Source organism: Cyanistes caeruleus, chromosome 3 (genome assembly GCF_971803275.1).
Source record: "Cyanistes caeruleus chromosome 3, bCyaCae1.hap1.1, whole genome shotgun sequence".
Classification (NCBI taxonomy): domain Eukaryota; kingdom Metazoa; phylum Chordata; class Aves; order Passeriformes; family Paridae; genus Cyanistes; species Cyanistes caeruleus.
Genome location: NC_141703.1, coordinates 28,266,975 through 28,283,414, shown reverse-complemented (window position 1 = coordinate 28,283,414; position 16,440 = coordinate 28,266,975). Strand labels below are relative to the sequence as shown.

Sequence of the window (16,440 nt, the reverse complement as noted above, 5' to 3'; positions counted from 1 at the left end):
CAGGTCAACCATCACCACACGATCCATCTGCTTGAACCCCACCATGGACGTGTATTCCTAGTCAGAATTCAGCCAAGGGCCTGGCTTTCTGCTGCTATGTCAGTGAGCTCTGGCTCCCTTCTGGTAACACAGGCCATTATTCTAAAGTCTAAAAATCAGGCTATGTTATGCTATGTTGTTTTCTTCACTGAGACATCAGTATCAAAATCAAATAGGGAGGAGATGGACCATGGACCAAAAAGTAGGAATAGCTCCTGTTGTCAGCTATTTAGACAGCAGTCACAGGTAGTGGAAGTTTAGTCTGTAATTTTGATACAGAAATTCTTGGAAAATTCCAAAATTGCAAAATTTGCAGAAAGCTTTCTATGGGAAGGAAATAGTTGCTGGTTAAAAAAATGGTGGTCTGTATTCAAATAAGGACTACATTTTTCAGGAGTCAGTGGAGGATAATGCCATTGCCTTAAACCTGAGTAAGCCTGAAAGAGGATACAATAAGGTACATTTTAATTGGTGATGTATGCCATCACAAAAATCATCCTAGTGGTGCCTCAAAGGAAAAAATAATCTGTGTCTTCCTTATTGTCTACTCTTATGTCCCTTCCCTACTAATTACTAAATGTTCCTAGATGTTTGAAGAGAAAAATATTGAAGAATAATCTTATCTTTAGACACTGCTCTCTTCTCTATTCCTTTACAATCCCCATGCCTTATTTCAGCACATACAGTCAGTTGTTTAATATGTTAGAAAATAGAAAGAAAATATTTATAACATTGAACCTAAAGGACATCTTCATTTCTATTATCTTGGCAGAGTTAAGGTACCAGATTTTGTAAGATACTAGATTTTGAAACATCTGTGCTCTGAAGATCCTTCAGTCCTGGGTGTGAAAGAAGCGAAGCTAGAGCTTTCATCTCAAAGGAGTTTAGCAAAATTTATGTTCAGAGATTTTTCTCAGCCTCTCACCTCATAGACTTTTTTTTCTATATTCATCCACCATGAAAAAAGTTTAAGCTGCTACCTAAACTAGCATTATATCTTCGTGGATCTCCTGTCTAAGGCTCACCAGAGAAAGCAGTGCTTGCTCAAGTCTAGCAAAGTCTCAGCAGTAGCCATGAACTATTTTGCAGTGCAGGTTCTGCCTTGGAAATGAAGGAGTGAACTTTCAGCTTTGGGGGTTCATTATTGCTAGGGCTTATTTGTCTTCTCTGCCACTTTGCTAGTGGTGCCCTGGAAAGCAATACAGATAGAAGGATTTTGAAAGAAAGAAGTAGCATTTATTGTTTTGCTTGATTAGTACATGAGCCTTTGATCTGATGTATCTGTGCCTGTCTCAACATCATGGTATCTAACCACCACTGTTCTCCTAGCTTTCCCTAGACACTGCCCTCTGAAACAATTCCTTTTTAGAGTGCCTCCTTGCTTTGTGCCAGGCTATCCGCCTGGGCAGATGGAAATATGCATGCCTCTAATAAATGTGACCTTGTTAAGCTGCTCATCCTTCATGTCTGAGTGAGAGAGAGAAGAAAAATGTTACACCCACAACCTTCCAGAGGGCAAGAAGCCTCCAACGACGCACGTTTGCCGCGCTGTGAGGTGTTTCCTGGTAACGCGCCTTGATATGATCAACATTGCAGCTAGTGCTTCTCAGCATCTCAGCCTTGTTGTAAAGCATATGCTTGCCTGCACACCAACGCCTGCTCTCTCTTCACCTCCTGGAAAACACACCTGGGGGCTAAACGTGGGGTGCCGGGAAGGAGCCACGGCACAGCAGTAGCTGTCATTTTGGCAGTCGGTGAAAAGGTAACGTGAGAGATAAGCACAAAAATAGAAAGGCAATGTGTGAATGGAAAAAGAGGATAAATGGAGGTTTGTAAATAGCTTTGCTCTGTGACCTGATCCTAAAAGAAAGTACTGAAAAATGACTGCAACTGCTGCAGTGTAATTTGGGTTTGTCTCACTTCATACAAGATACAAGAAAGTTGTAAGTCTAAAGTCTGCGAGCATGACCAAAGAAATAGAACATGAACCTCCAGAGAGTAATTAATCTGACCTCTCTTTGGTGCTTAATTGTTATCTGGAGCAGCCTATTCATTCCTAGGAAAAGAAATTATATTATTCTTAGCCCTTGAGGGCTCCAGGCAGTTGTTCACAGGGCGCTGTTCCAAGCTACTGGATATTACCTGGGATCTCTGAGACACCTGCATGGGGCAGGAGGGAAGACACAGGAGCTGGAGGTGGCCTGTGCTGTTGTGGCTCCATGAAGGACCCCAGGGCACCACACAGGGCATGAGCCAAGGTATGGGCAGTGGAATGAATTCCCTAACCTTCAGGTTCTTATACCAGGGCTGATGAATCTTCACACAAGTGCAATAACACCAATAAGCACGCTCAGCCCTTTGTCTTAATAAGGATAAAATGTGTGCCTGCTACAACTCCATGAACTTCAGGCAACCAAGCCCCACCCCTGTTCCTCTGCCAAAGAGCTCTGTAGAATGCGAGGTCCAAGGACTGCTCCCAGTGTGAATCACAGCTGAGGGCCACATTTCAGTGCCTTACAAGTTACCTTCTCAGCTTAAGCATTGTCCTAGTAGTGGAAGATTCTTGAAAGGTGGCAGGGGAAATCAAGGGAATGGCTGAAGAGATGTGAGACTGGAGAGTAGGAAGGGTTGACTCTGAGCAAGAAAAGGATTGCAATGACCTTTGGTCCATCCTAAGCCTTCTCTCCCCTCCTCCACACCTCTTCATAGCTTTCACACATTCTTCATCTACTACTGGCATTTCTTTCCAAGTTTCGTAGCTGCTGAATACAAGGGAAGGAAGAATATGCAATTAGAATATACTAATGGAATACACCATTAGGGTTACACAGGAATTTTTGTCTCTGTATTCACATAAGATGCATCTGGTACTACAATCAATTGAAATTGAATAAATCTAGGCCCTTCCAGCATATTTAAGACTGTTGAAGCCTGACAATTGGCAACAGAATGACTCAGCTTTCATCTTTCACCCTTTGTCTTTGGTGGCAGGATCCCACTGATGCAGTGGGGTAAGGAGTGAGCTACCAAAACCTCATGTCTGTTTTTCAGACAGGGCAGTGTGGGTGAATGATAGCTGCTCTTAAAAAGTATTGGCTCACTAAGCAGTTGTTAGCAATAAACAAGAAAGTCTTATCAGACAGCCTAAAAATCAGAAACAAGTTTGCACTTGGGACAACTTAAAAGCAGCTACCAATACCCAGTATCTCTCCTTTGTTGGGGTGGTGAGGTGGCTGCCAGCCAAGTGTGTGTTCTCTCCTTTTAGGGTGTAGGTCCCTGCTGTCGGCAAATTGCTTTTATGTTTGGAAAACCAGCCAACTTGTGACCTATTAGTTGCTGACAAGTGAAGAGGGTGCTCTTCTATCCCTGGTATAATAACCAAAGAATAACAGGCCAGATTTTCAAATCTGATCTGTTGCTTCTGTGGTGTTCAGGAGATGAAAAGGAGCTGGCAAACATCCAGCTGCAAATGACCAGCTAAAAATGCCTCTCCTGGTCACCCCAACTCATGAGAGCAAAAATTGAGAAGAAGCAGGTAGATATGTTCCCCATGCAAAGCTAAGCTTAACCCAGGTCCCTGCATAAGTGTAAGTGAGGTGTCTTAGCCCACAGGTACAGACTTTTAAGGAAACTTTTAAGAAAACTTTTTAAGAAAACAACTGGACTCATCCTGGTAGCTCTCACTTTCTGGATCAACCTAGAGCAGACTGTAGGTCAAACTGACCACAGCTTTCTGCCAAGCAGCATTTCTTGGGGCAATCCATGGTGGTGCAGTGCTGTGTCTGAAGAAGGGCAGAGAGATGCTATCAGCAGCTTCTGAATAATGTTTCAGCAGTGAAAAAGAAAAAGAAGAGACTCTTTTCCCACTGTCCTAGACCCACAAGACATTTATTAACTGCCACTTTTCCTTTCTTTCCTCTTGGAAACACCTCTCTTAAAAGAGGCACAAGATTTTTGTTGTCGTCCTTAGCTGTTCTCTCCATAGACAAGGGAGGAAAGGCAGCCTCAGAGTGGGAGGTATCTCCAGACTTCACTGGAAAAAACACAGAAAAAAACCCCTTCTTTTCTGGCAGGGAAAATGTTGGCAGTGTTAATCACTGCCAGTGCCAAGTGTTAAGAAAAAGACAAACAATGAGGCAGATTTCAACAAACATGAGATTAAAAGCAGTGCCTCTGGCTTGTGTTGATGGCCTCCTGATACTCAGCTTGTGGTGTTAAGGAGAGGCTGCATAAGTGTGGGATGGGAAAGAATAGATGTTACCCTTACAGGTTTGCTTTATCTAGCACAAGTCTTGAAGGTGTCTTTTTAAAAAACAAAATCTGTGATTTTTACTCAGCCCTGTGTAAGAATTTTCATTTCCCATTTTCAGAATGGTGAAGCTTGATGTAAAAGATCAAATCATGGAACAAAATGATAAATGGTCATCACGTGCAACATGTTGTGACCTTTTCTCTTAAACACATTGGTACTTCTGATTAAAGTATCATACAATAATCCTCTACTACAACTAAGACCTGGGAGAAACATACAGTAATTGTCTCAATTTTAGATCTTGTGGCTGTGTAGACTCTTGTTTCCTCTGATCAGATACTGAAAAACACCACAAACTGCAGGACCAATACTCTGCTTTTTAGTAGTAGTGTCCTGGTTCCATCAGGACAGGTTTAATTTTTGCAGTAGCTGTGATGGGCCATGGCCAGTAGCTGGATGTTGTTCTATTCCACCTCATCATTGCCAGGTGTGGGGAGAAGAGACTTTCTCTTCCTTCTGGTCAAGCCAGCATGGTGGAAGGAGCAGTGGGGTAACACTGACTCTGAGCCAGAAGGGCAGTGGGGGTGGTGTGGAGGAGGGGGCAGATGGGTGCTGTCTACTGTCAGGGGTTTCTGTGGTGAGCAATAATGTCTGTTTTCTTGTCCCCTCTGTCATCAGCATTGCTGCTCTTACTGTTTGTTTTTGTATCTCATGGCTGTTTCCAGTAAATTGTTCTTATCTTAACCCATGATCTTTATTTTTTGTGCTTCAAATTTTCCTCCTCAGCCCATCGCAGGGGAAGAAAGAGAGGGACAAGGAGGAGAGCACCAAGCAAGTATCAGTGTGGTTTGGAGAGTCTCAGTGGGAACACTAGACTGGGGAATACCATTCCTAAACCACAACAATTAGTCAAAAGCCTTCCTTCAAAACTGTTTTTGATGAAAACCAATGTAACATTTATTTTCCCAAATAAGTGTTTGCTTTCCAAGATGAATATTTAATTTATTGAGAAAATAAATTTAATTAATTGAAACCTTGACCCTAGGACCTTATGAAAGCCGTGATTCAGTGGTTCCCCTGAATTAGCTTGATTCCTACCGTGTTCCACTGCTTCCCTAGGGAGCATGACTGTGTAGCAGCAGAGTTGCAAGGTCACAGGCACCACTTGCCCAGCAAGCCTGCTGTGTGAGGAAAGGATGTGGATGTGAGAGAGCTAATAAACAGATCTCAACAGAGACATTTCTAAAATACCTTGGTTCTTGACAGAGAGACTTAAAATAAAAAAACAAAACATAGATGTTTATGGGTTTTTTGTTTTTTTACTTTCTTATTCACACCATAAGATTTTCCTTGCAAAGTGAGGAGGAAGCATTTGTTTTCTCTCAGCTGGTACAAACTATTTTTGCACCTGTGCCATTTGGCACTTGATGCATTCATTATGTTTCTGTATCACCGTAGTGTCTGAGAGCCCTGATAGAGACCAGAACTTCAGAGAAAACAAAACATTTCTTTCTTGAAGCTGAGGTAGCAGATTTCTAGCTGACAAACAGCAACTCCTTAAATTTATTTGATAAAATTCTTAGTACCTTTCAGACCACAATAAGAATTTAAAATACAGGCAAACTAAAATAGTGATATGTTGAGATTTCTGTCTATAAGATGATGAATTTGAAAAATTGCCAGTTCAGGTGCATGTACACCAGACTTCTTAGCAATTAAAAACAAGAGCAGAGTCCTACTGTATTAGGCAAATAAAAAGTTGAAAAACAGTTGTTGAATTTGTGTTAGATTCAGCATGATCAAACAATACCTAAGGTCAACCCAAAATTTCTCTGATGTCTAATGAGGGGATAATCTCAACCCGACATCCTTTTAGGGTATTGTTGCTCTAGTTAAATTCTTATTTTCATGACTCCTGTAGGAAAAAAAAAAAAAAAAAAATTTTTTTTTTTAATGGCACCACCCTTCTAACAATGTATATGAAAATTATCAGGGTCTTCAATTGTTGTTGGGTGATATACACACACACAGTGTGACTGGACAGAAGGATATCTACAACAACGTGCCCAAAAAGATGCTCTCCCTCTTTCAGAGTTTTGTGGTGCCCAGCAGCTAAAAAACCTTTTCTATCAGGCTCCTCTCTATCAATTTAAAGAGAAAAAGCACTTGAAAGCCAAGTTCCTATTTTTGCCTCTATGATGGTATTTTAAAACTTTCCCCAGAGTCATCTCTCATGTGTTAAAGGAACTCTAGTGTGGGAGGAGGGAAATAGTGCTGAGCAAGACCAGGAACAGCATGGGAAGGCTGTCTGCCAGATTCTGCTTCATCATACTCAGGTTCAGTTCTGAGGGAGTCATGACTCACTTTCATAGATATAAAAGTAGAATATTTGCACAAACCTAAGTAAAGATATGGGATTTTATTTCCACTTTTCTGCTGGTTTCTCAGCTCTGTATTTTTCTTGCCCACTTTTCCACCTCATCCTTGGATTTTCTCAGCCCCCATCTGCTCAGTGGTTCTCTGTTTTTTGTCCACAGCCTTGTTAGTCTTGTCACTCAGATGCTGCAGGAAAAGACAGCATGCTGATGTCTCCAGAGGAAAAAGAGGAGGGTGGGTAGATCAGATGCACCTCTGCTACATTCATACCTGTGCTGTGGCTGACCTGTAATATTGTCGGGGCGTGTATCCCTGCTGGGTAGCCCAAAGAGTCCCAGCCACACCAGAGGAAAAGCTGTCATCTCTCTGACAGTGTGCAGGAGAGAGGTGCAGAGAAAAAGGAGGGAAGTCTTCAGGCAGGAGAGAAAATTAAATGGGATATTTCTCTGTCTCTGGTAAAGCTTAAGGCAAGTCCAAGCAGGGACAGAAATCTCATTCAATAGTTGAGAGAGAGAGAGAGAGATGAAAAAGAGTAATGTTTAATCTGATATGGTTGTTTGTGGTCCTTGAGTAAAGAAGATTCAGCAGTTCCCAGTGCAGGTATAGATGGTTTAGGCAGAAGCATGGGCAGTGTTGGTCAAAAACTCTTCAGACATCAACAGACCCCAAGTCTCTTCCATGGCCAGGGAGAAGACAGTTCTCTTCCACCAGTGCCATTCCCAGCCTGTTTGACTTTAGAAAAAGAACAGCTTGACCCTTACACATTGCTCTTTTAGATAATAGCATAAAGGTTACCTCTGTCTTTGACAGATTTTTATAATAAAAAAGTTAAAAGGTCACATGGACTGCAATAGATGGTTAAACTTCGATTGTTATGCAGCACTTTGTTATGTCATGGGACAGAAGGAAGAAATGGCTATTGGCCTTTTCTCTTTAAATTCATAAGGGAAGAGATGGAAATTTTTTGCCTTCATCTACAGAAGTAACTTAAATGATATATCAGGAAAAAAAATCTGTGATGATTTCATTGTACCACTGTATCATATGATTAATTTTCTGCTTTTAACAGGTTTTATTTCAGGTTAAAAAGCATGGTAACTGAGTTCCTTTTTAGTTGTTCTAGTTCTACTAATTTATCTTTTCCTTCTTATTTCTTCCTTGAAGTTTACATAACAGCCAGTCATCTGCACCACCTCACCTAATTATATGAGAACGTCCAAGTCTTTTGATGAGGAATTAAAAATATTATTAGGGCATTCTGCTTATCTATTCCTGATACCCATTTTAATGCTTTCATTAACAAATTAGAGGGAATACACTCAAAGGTCAACATGAAATCCAGAACTAAAGCAATAAGTCATCAACATATTTAAGGTTTTCAGGTGGTCTGTAGGACAGAATTTTAGTCAGTAATTTCATTTAAGGAATGGTATCTGATTGAAGATTATAAGCTAAGTGGAGGTCATAAAAGTTTCTGCCATACCATGGCTGCCTATTGTGAAATAAAATGTGTTTGATCCACACACACCACTACATCAGAATATCCTCCTGCGAAATGTATCCAGGGAAAAAGGCTTATATATTACTGATGTAAAAGTACAACTGCTTTAGAGAAAAATTTTCTACAACTACTTATAATCAGGATCTGTCCATCCATGCCATTATTTATAAAACAGCTTTCTTTTCAGGGGAAGGAAACTACAATAACATAATCTGCCTCCTAAAGTATCTGAAAAGAGATATATAGATGTGAGTGCAAGAACAGCAATCCTCCCCCACAGAATCCTCCCAATATTCACAAATGACTACAAAAGACTATCACATTGATCTTTAAAAAAAAAGGTATAGTATGTCTAAAACAATAATTTTTTAAAAAGTAAGATGCTGCAGTTAGTTAAGTTTAGAAATGTTGCACTGTAGGAGTAGCAGCAAGAATGACAGTTTAGCAGGAAATATCCCTGTGAGTTGCAAATTTGTGTATTTCTGACTACAGATGATGGGGAGGGGAGGGGGGGGGGAATAATCTGTTGGAAGAAACCTGACTGGGATTAGATATTTATAGCATTCTGAAAGGCACATTTTCCCTACCTTCCCTCATTCTACAGCTCATTTCAACAACCAGAAGGCCATATTCAAGCTCCTGCTGGACAGTCAACTATGCTCACATCGTCCCCCTGGGCCTGCAGAGAGGCCAATTCCAAGTCAGCAAGCACGTCTCCAGGAAAAACATCTTTATTTTTTTAGTGTGGTCACTGTCCCGTGGCCTCTTTTTTGAAGTTCATTGCTTTCAGGAGTTGTGAGCATCCAGCTGTCTCTCGTCGCAACAGAGAGAGCTTCCTGAGCCGTTTTCCTTGCCTGCCCTTCTGCGGTTCATAACTCTGACATGAACCATCTTTTCATGGGATAGAAAGTCACTTCATGAAATCAGTAGGACAACATTTTGTGGATCATTAGGCAGCCCAGCACAGGAGGATTGTTTGGAGGAACAAGGGAAAATGGAGAGTACAGTGATGGACATTTTTACTCTGTCATATCCTAAATACTGAATGCTTGAATTATTTATGCTTGTGCACAGATTCCTCAGTGAGAAGACAAAACAAAATGTGATAATGTTTCTTTTAAGCAAGTCTCAACAAAGTCATAGATCTTGCTTGCCAGAGAATAAGGCTGCTGTTTTTTCTTCTCTTTTTGAAGGCATTGTATGAATTTTTGTAGTCTTGGGTTATTGCCCTGGAGAATGGCCCATAATTTGAGTGACTGAACATACTGTCTTTGTTATGACTTTGAACGGGGTTGGCTCTAAATAAATCATGAATAACAAGAAAAAACAGCAAACAAATACAGAAGCATCCATGTGACCAGACCAGACAAGACTAGCCTTTCGTATCCAAGTAAATACAAGTGGGAAGTGAATCTGCTCACATTGAAAATTACAATTAAAAATCCTGGTAATGGCTGCAAACTTTGCATGCCCATCACAATGATGGTTCGTGTGCTCCCTTACACTTTTCATGATGGGCTTTTTCAGGCAGCAGAGAAACCCCTGACTCAGTAGGAAGGTCAGACAACATCCAAAGATAATTTGTGGGTTGCCATCATTTCATGTCTGTCAGTCAGACTGTCTTGGCGCAAACACTGCCCAATGGTCAGCTGGAGAGCATCTGCACAGAGAGGTGCTTCTCTTGGCATGATCTGCACAGATCATGCTTCTTGCCACCACTGCATGTGTACCCACAAATATGGCATGCAGTCTGTGCAGGTCCTCCAGGAAATGACAGAGATAAGACATGTCTCTGTGTATGTTCTGGACAGCTTGAGGAACAGCTTCCCAAATTTTCTCCTCTAGTTTTTGTACCAAGCCTGGCAGCAGCAGAAGGAGAAGTTCCAGTGGACTCCAGCCTGAAGATACTTCTGGAGCCAATGTCTGGTATGAACAAATATTCAGGAGATTAAAAAAACTTGGTGTAGTACAGAAAGAAATATTCTTCATTTCAATAAAGCTTCATTAGCTTGAAGCCTACAGACTTCAAGCTAATAAGAGCTTTATCCCTGTTTTCTGCTTTAGAACTGATCCAATTAGGGTTCAGATTTTTCCTGGTTTAAAAAAACCCTGTGCTGCAAATCCTAATGTGTAGGCGATGTGCTGATATGTGGGAATGAAGGGATGTGCCAAAAATATAAATACACTTAAGGGAATAAAAAAACCAGGGGAGAAATACAGAATGAAATGATGGTTTAAATGCAAAAAAAATAAACAACTATTTGGTTCACATAAAGTAGGTACGGAAAATACTTCAAGTGTAATTTTTATCTTTGTTATATTTCTTCTGTGGGTGAAGATCCTCTGGGAAAATGCGTACATTCTAGCAGCATTATCTTCTCAGTCTGTTCATGTGACTTCTGTGTACTGCTGTTGTGACAACAGATTAGTTGCAGCTATTCCAGTTTCCAATTGAATTTGGATTAATGGGTCATTTTAAGGTCTTCTCTAAATCTATTGCATGCTCCATATAAATTATATGAGAACTGGGGTATTTTGGAAGTAAAGAAGATATTTTTAAAAGCCCATATATTGCTACAGTTTTTTTTTTTTAGTCTAGTGCCTTTGTCATTTTTCCAATGGAAAATGGAAAAAAATGTAGTCCAGGACAATGTACAAACTTTCTCTGTTTAGCTGTATGGTGTTAATATTTTATTCTAGTCCTTCACAGTGTATAAACTTGAAGCTCAGTGAAATAAATGGGGTAGCTGGAATTCACAAACATAGCTGCAAATCCTATTAGCAGTTAAACACAACAGGTCTGAAATGCACCCTAGTGTGCATGAAATCTACTGTGCAAACACAAAATAATCACTTTGGGTTGAGTGACATTTGCAACTTAGAGGTAAAAATACTCAGAGAAATTAGTGTATTTAAGCAAGTCTGCCTTTTCCTGAAAGTGTCTACTAAGTCACTTGAAACTTAACATTTGATAGAGGAGAGAGAAAACCAGCCAAGGAGATGTCCTGGTCTAGTACAAGGTTGGACTGTGATAATAGATGGGCCTGTTACTTGGCAACTAAAGAACAGCAGGAGGTGTTTAGCTTCCAGCAGCACTAAAGTAAACAGGTGAAAGTGCAAGGCTGGATGGGGATGTGCCTCTGTTACGCACTGGAAACTGCTATCTGGGATATCTAAACATATTCCTGGTGCTCTTCCAGCCAACACCTGTCTCTTACATCCGTGCCCAGGACTAACACACTTGTGTAAGCAACCTTATTCCAGCTGCTCTAACAGTCACCATGCAGGAAGAAATCCAGTCCATTTTTAAAATTAGCAGTCAGTCCCAGAGGCTCAGCAGGAGACACTACGGTGCCAGTGACTACGTGGCCATGAGCTGCTTGGTCTTTGTAGGACCAGATCTCCACTTCCATCCTGGTGTGAGGAGGTGACTTCTTAATCTGCCTCACACAGGACACACTGCAGGATCTTTCTGGGGAAAAGAAGGAGATGGAGAAAGGAGAAAGGGGAAAGGGGAAAGGAGGAAGGAGGAAGGAGGAAGGAGGAAGGAGGAAGGAGGAAGGAGGAAGGAGAAAGGAGAAAGGAGAAAGGAGAAAGGAGAGGGTTCCCACCAAAATACTTGCCCTTACTCAGAGACAACTAATGATGGCAAATGCAGCATTTACTTTTGTAGCTTATTCCAACAATTAACAACCTCACAGCCAAAAATGTCTATTCTTGTTTCTGGTTTGATTCCACTTGGATTTAACTTCCAGGTATTAAAGCATTCCCCACTGCCTGTCTCAGGAAATTACACACAGACACTCAATACCCCTCCAATATGTTTTTGAAGAATTAACAGATTTTTCCTGTATCAGAGCACATGGCAGTTTTTCCAGCCTTTAATCCATTTTGGTGGCTCTTTGCTGTAGTCTCAGTAGCCTTTCAAGTCCCTTTAAAAATGGGCACACCAGAATTATGTGCTGGTATCTGTGTTGACAACAGAGCTAAATTTATCTCACTGCTCCTCTGATTTTATACTCTGGATCCCAGATGCCCTGGGTGACTGTGCTGGTTCTTCTATGCCATCACCTCTCAAACTGCTGCTAGGAGCTGATATTTCTGAAAATAAAGTTCTCCAGTCTGAGAGGATGGTCTGGCTCTTTTCCAGCTTTGGTTCTTCCAGGTCTGATCCCCACTTGGCCCTGGCATCAAAGCATGTTTTGGCTGTGACACCTCACCTGAGGGAGGGAACACCCAGAGGTGTCCTAGGCTGGAGGTAGATGTTGAACCCCAGCTTCCTTGAGTGAACAAGGTCACTCAGTATCACAGTGCTTTCCTCACCATTGTATCCTGCTTCATAGTCTACACCTATTTCTAGAAATACTCTTATGTATGCTTCTCAGCTTGAAATGATGAACAGATTTAGATTCTATTACAAATGCTCATGGAAAATGACTAGAAATGACCCATTTATGAGTACCCATGGAATAACAATTTTTGGTGTCTGTCATACACACAGTTTAGGGCATTTAGTGTATTATACTGATAGCACTAGGCCATGTGTCAGGTAGGATATTTTTAAGGAGAATCTAAGTATACTTATTATGCTGTCAAGCTCTTTTATGCCATAAATTTGTAATTTCTTAAAAAAAGGAAATCAGTCTTTCTTTATAAACAGATCAATTTTCCATTAGGCCATGTTGATCAGTATTAATTTAATTCTCTGCCTTTGTTTCTTCTTTAATTTTCAAAGCCTTTTATTACTTTGAATTTGCTAAAGACTGATATCAGGCTCAATAGCCAGAGTAAGTCTGCTGCTGGCACAGAATTAGCATGTTCCCACACTTCTGGGATTTGCATGGGGCTTCAAGACCTCTATAAAATTAGTGTCAGAATAGGGCATCTTGCTTTTTTGCTAGCAGTAATAGAAACTCCCAATAAATTATCATCTTGAATAGTTTGCCATCTCCCTGTAGCAAGTGGCTAATAGCACTGGAAATATTTTGCTCCTGGTAGAATTTAAGTTCCTCTAACATTCTGTGAGTCAGGTTAGAAGATAAGCTATGCCACTGATCAGAGAGGCAACTGCACACAAAAGCAGATGCTGAGGAGAGCTAATAAGGACAGGAAACAGGCCTAGGTATGCTTCCAGTGTACTTGTATTTTCCTTTGTGGGTCTACACTGTATATATCTTAATCTCTTTACATTCCCTATGATCACTTCTCTATATATGCACAGGTATATATGCTCTCACATGCATATGTTCCCAACTTCACTATTAACAAGTTACACTTCAACCAAAGCTCTCTCAATTGCAAAAGAGATATTTTTTAGCTGAGTCTAAAAAAACCTCTCGATATGTGACATCTTTATCTGTTGATGGATATTCCCTGTACTGACCCCTCTAGGTACCGGCAAACCCCAGTTTAACACAAATTGTCTCCTGTTGCTGGCTTCTTTAGGGGTCACATTCTCACAGTCCCCCTTTTCTCTTCCCCACTGAATGGTTGAGAGTCCTTAGAACAATTTTGCAACAGCACTATGGAATATATTGGTAAAATACCCCCATTAATGTCTTGATTGTGCAGAGGTCTCTTCAAAGGAACAAGATGACGAATAGATGATAAGAATGGTACTTATTTTATGCACTACAATAATCTAATAAAAGCATAAATTATTATATACTTGTAGAATAAACATGCATACCAAAGAGAGCATGCAAGAGGGCCTGAGATGGGCCTGCCATTTGGTGAGCACATTGTACAAGAGCATGTGTAACTCATTTAATTTAATGTATGATTAACAACTGAACGTGATTAGCACTTCTCTAATTGTGATTGACGTGAGATTTTCTGCAACAGCCTTTCCACAAACACAAATTTGTAGATTGTTAAAATGGAAAAGCAACTATATTTTAACATCAGCAGCCCAACATCTTGGAAAGTTCCAGAGCCTCTTCCAGCAATGTCCCAGTAAGTCTCTAATTATGTCTGGCATGAGTGGCTTTAACTATATCCCTGTTTTTTTCAGAGCTGACATTCAGCTCCGAGATGTTCTCCAACAGGTGGCCTTTAACTGGATGGTTACCAAGTGGCACTGGTGACAACAATATTCTGCCCCATACATAAAATACAAGGGATGTGACAGGGTCAGGAGATATCATAAAGCACAAGAGGAAGGCTTCCAGATAAACTGTGGCCAGTTCTCTTTTTTTCCCTCCTAATCTGCCTGTTTAAAGATGAGCTTTCCTGACCTTTGCTCTTTAAAAAAGCCTGGGTTTGCTAGTTCATTTGCTTGCTTCCACTTTTCTCCAAGGGCATTTGGAAGGTAAACACTGTATTCTTTTCTGTCTTCCCCAAAAGACTCTAGATGCTGAAAGAAAAATGTTTGAAAGAAAGTGTCTTTTCTCTTTTGAAAAAGAAGTCTTTTGGTGTTCTTCAGAATGTCTAAGTTCCTTTTGGGTTTGGACAACTTGATGCACACACTGTGTGTCTTCATCTCATTATATAAAACCATGGGTTTTTTTGTTTCATTAAGTTAAATCAAAACTTTGTATGAGAAGAGCATAATTCCTTCACCTTGACACAGTTGCTTACATCCCTTAGGAGAGTTTTGCAGAAATTGCCTGGACTCCTCTGGTTGTGTGACCAGAGAAGCCAGCAATGATTTATGAGCCAAAGGAAAAGGGTGCAGTCTGTCACCAGGGGATTAACAGGCAACAGCCAGCTCTCCTGGGAAGCTGAGTGCTGGCTATGGATTAATTCTGGGAATTTAGGGAAGTCCCTTGTCCTCTGTGGAATTTGAAAACTTTTCTGTGTATGAGACCTACACCCTGGTTCTCTTGGGGTAGCTGCTCCCCATTTCAGTGCCCAGAGTAAGTTGGGAAGGGAATAGCAAACACTCTGGCTTCAGACACACTGTCCTTTCCTCTCAGGGAGGCTAAATTCAGAGGATTAAACCAAAATCAGGCTTACCAGCATCAAGTGATACTCCACAGTAGCAGAGCAGTGAGGACAACAAGCCACCCATGCTGGGGGCTCTGTTCCATGCCATGTAACATGATGGAGCCCCTCAGTCCCCAGCCTGCCTTCAGGTCAGGGAAATTTCCTCCCTGACAAAAGACTTTTAAATGAAATCATCATAGTCAGTCAGCAGAGAGGGGTGGAAACTGGTATCTGAGCTTCCAGCATTGTACAGGGGAAAATGGAGTAAAGGGTGTGCTGGACAGGGTAAGAAAGCCAGGTGTGAACTCCGCTCTTTTAGACTTGAAAGTCAATTACAAGCCAAAAAGTTAGGCTCAGTGACCACGGTGGCAATCTTATAAAGTAACATTTATAACTGTGTGTTTGTTACTCCCGCAGGCATTGCTCTAGAAGTACAAAAGTCCTTTAGATCCTCCCCGGGTGGTGTTGTCTATTTGGACTGAGAGCCTGCCTTACAGCCATGCTGCTCCCGTGACATCCAGCCCCAGATACCCAGCTGAAAGCAGCAGTTACTGACGAACAAAGTACAACAGGGGACTGCTGATGGTGAAAGGAGAAGCAGATCTGCCCTCTTGTGTACACGACATCTACTGCAAATTTTTAAAAATTAATATGAAGTTAATTTATTCCTTGTAGTAAAAAATACGGAAAAGACACTAATGCTTTGAGTGTTTTAACCTCACCATAAAAAGAAGAATAAGAAAATAAAGGATGAAGGATTGGGTTATTTCTTCTCAGGAAATGGTTTGTAGACCTGAAAGTAACCAATGTGTCTAGCACGATCAGGAGAAGCTACTCTGAACACTCAGGCTATCAAACTAGAGACTATGAAAATACAAGTAGTACAAAACCTCTAGGAAAATAAATCTGATTGCTAGGGAAACTCAACCATCTGCAAAATTATTACCCATTAAAACTAAGCTGATTTTTTTGCTTTTTTTTTTGTTTGTTTGTTTTTGTTTTAAACGAGGATGAAAAGTAGTTTGAGTGTTTTCATTGCATTCATCACAGCAGGAAGGACCAAGAGAGAAGATTTTGGCTGAGGCAAGCATATCTGGCCAGTCTTAATTAAACCAGAAAGGGACAGAGGGCAGCCAGCTTCATAGCGTTGGGAAGGTCAGACCTTCCATGTCCTCCTCCCTCCAGCTGTTTTCTTTTGAAGCTTCACAGCCAATTCCTTTAGTCCCTAATATACCGAAATCTCATATTTTAGACATGATTTCCCTTCCCTTCCCTTCCCTTCCCTTCCCTTCCCTTCCCTTCCCTTCCCTTCCCTTCCCTTCCCTTCCCTTCCCTTCCCTTCCCT

At 41.0% G+C, this 16,440-nt stretch overlaps 1 long non-coding RNA gene across 1 annotated transcript; it reads left to right on the top strand.

The window, feature by feature from the left end:
* Window positions 1–1,670: 1,670 nt before the first annotated feature.
* On the top strand, window positions 1,671–15,986 carry LOC111922761 (uncharacterized). Its single transcript, XR_002860709.2, has 3 exons — window positions 1,671–1,801; window positions 10,014–10,094; window positions 15,513–15,986. It is a non-coding gene; the product is annotated as an uncharacterized LOC111922761 (long non-coding RNA).
* Window positions 15,987–16,440: the final 454 nt, after the last annotated feature.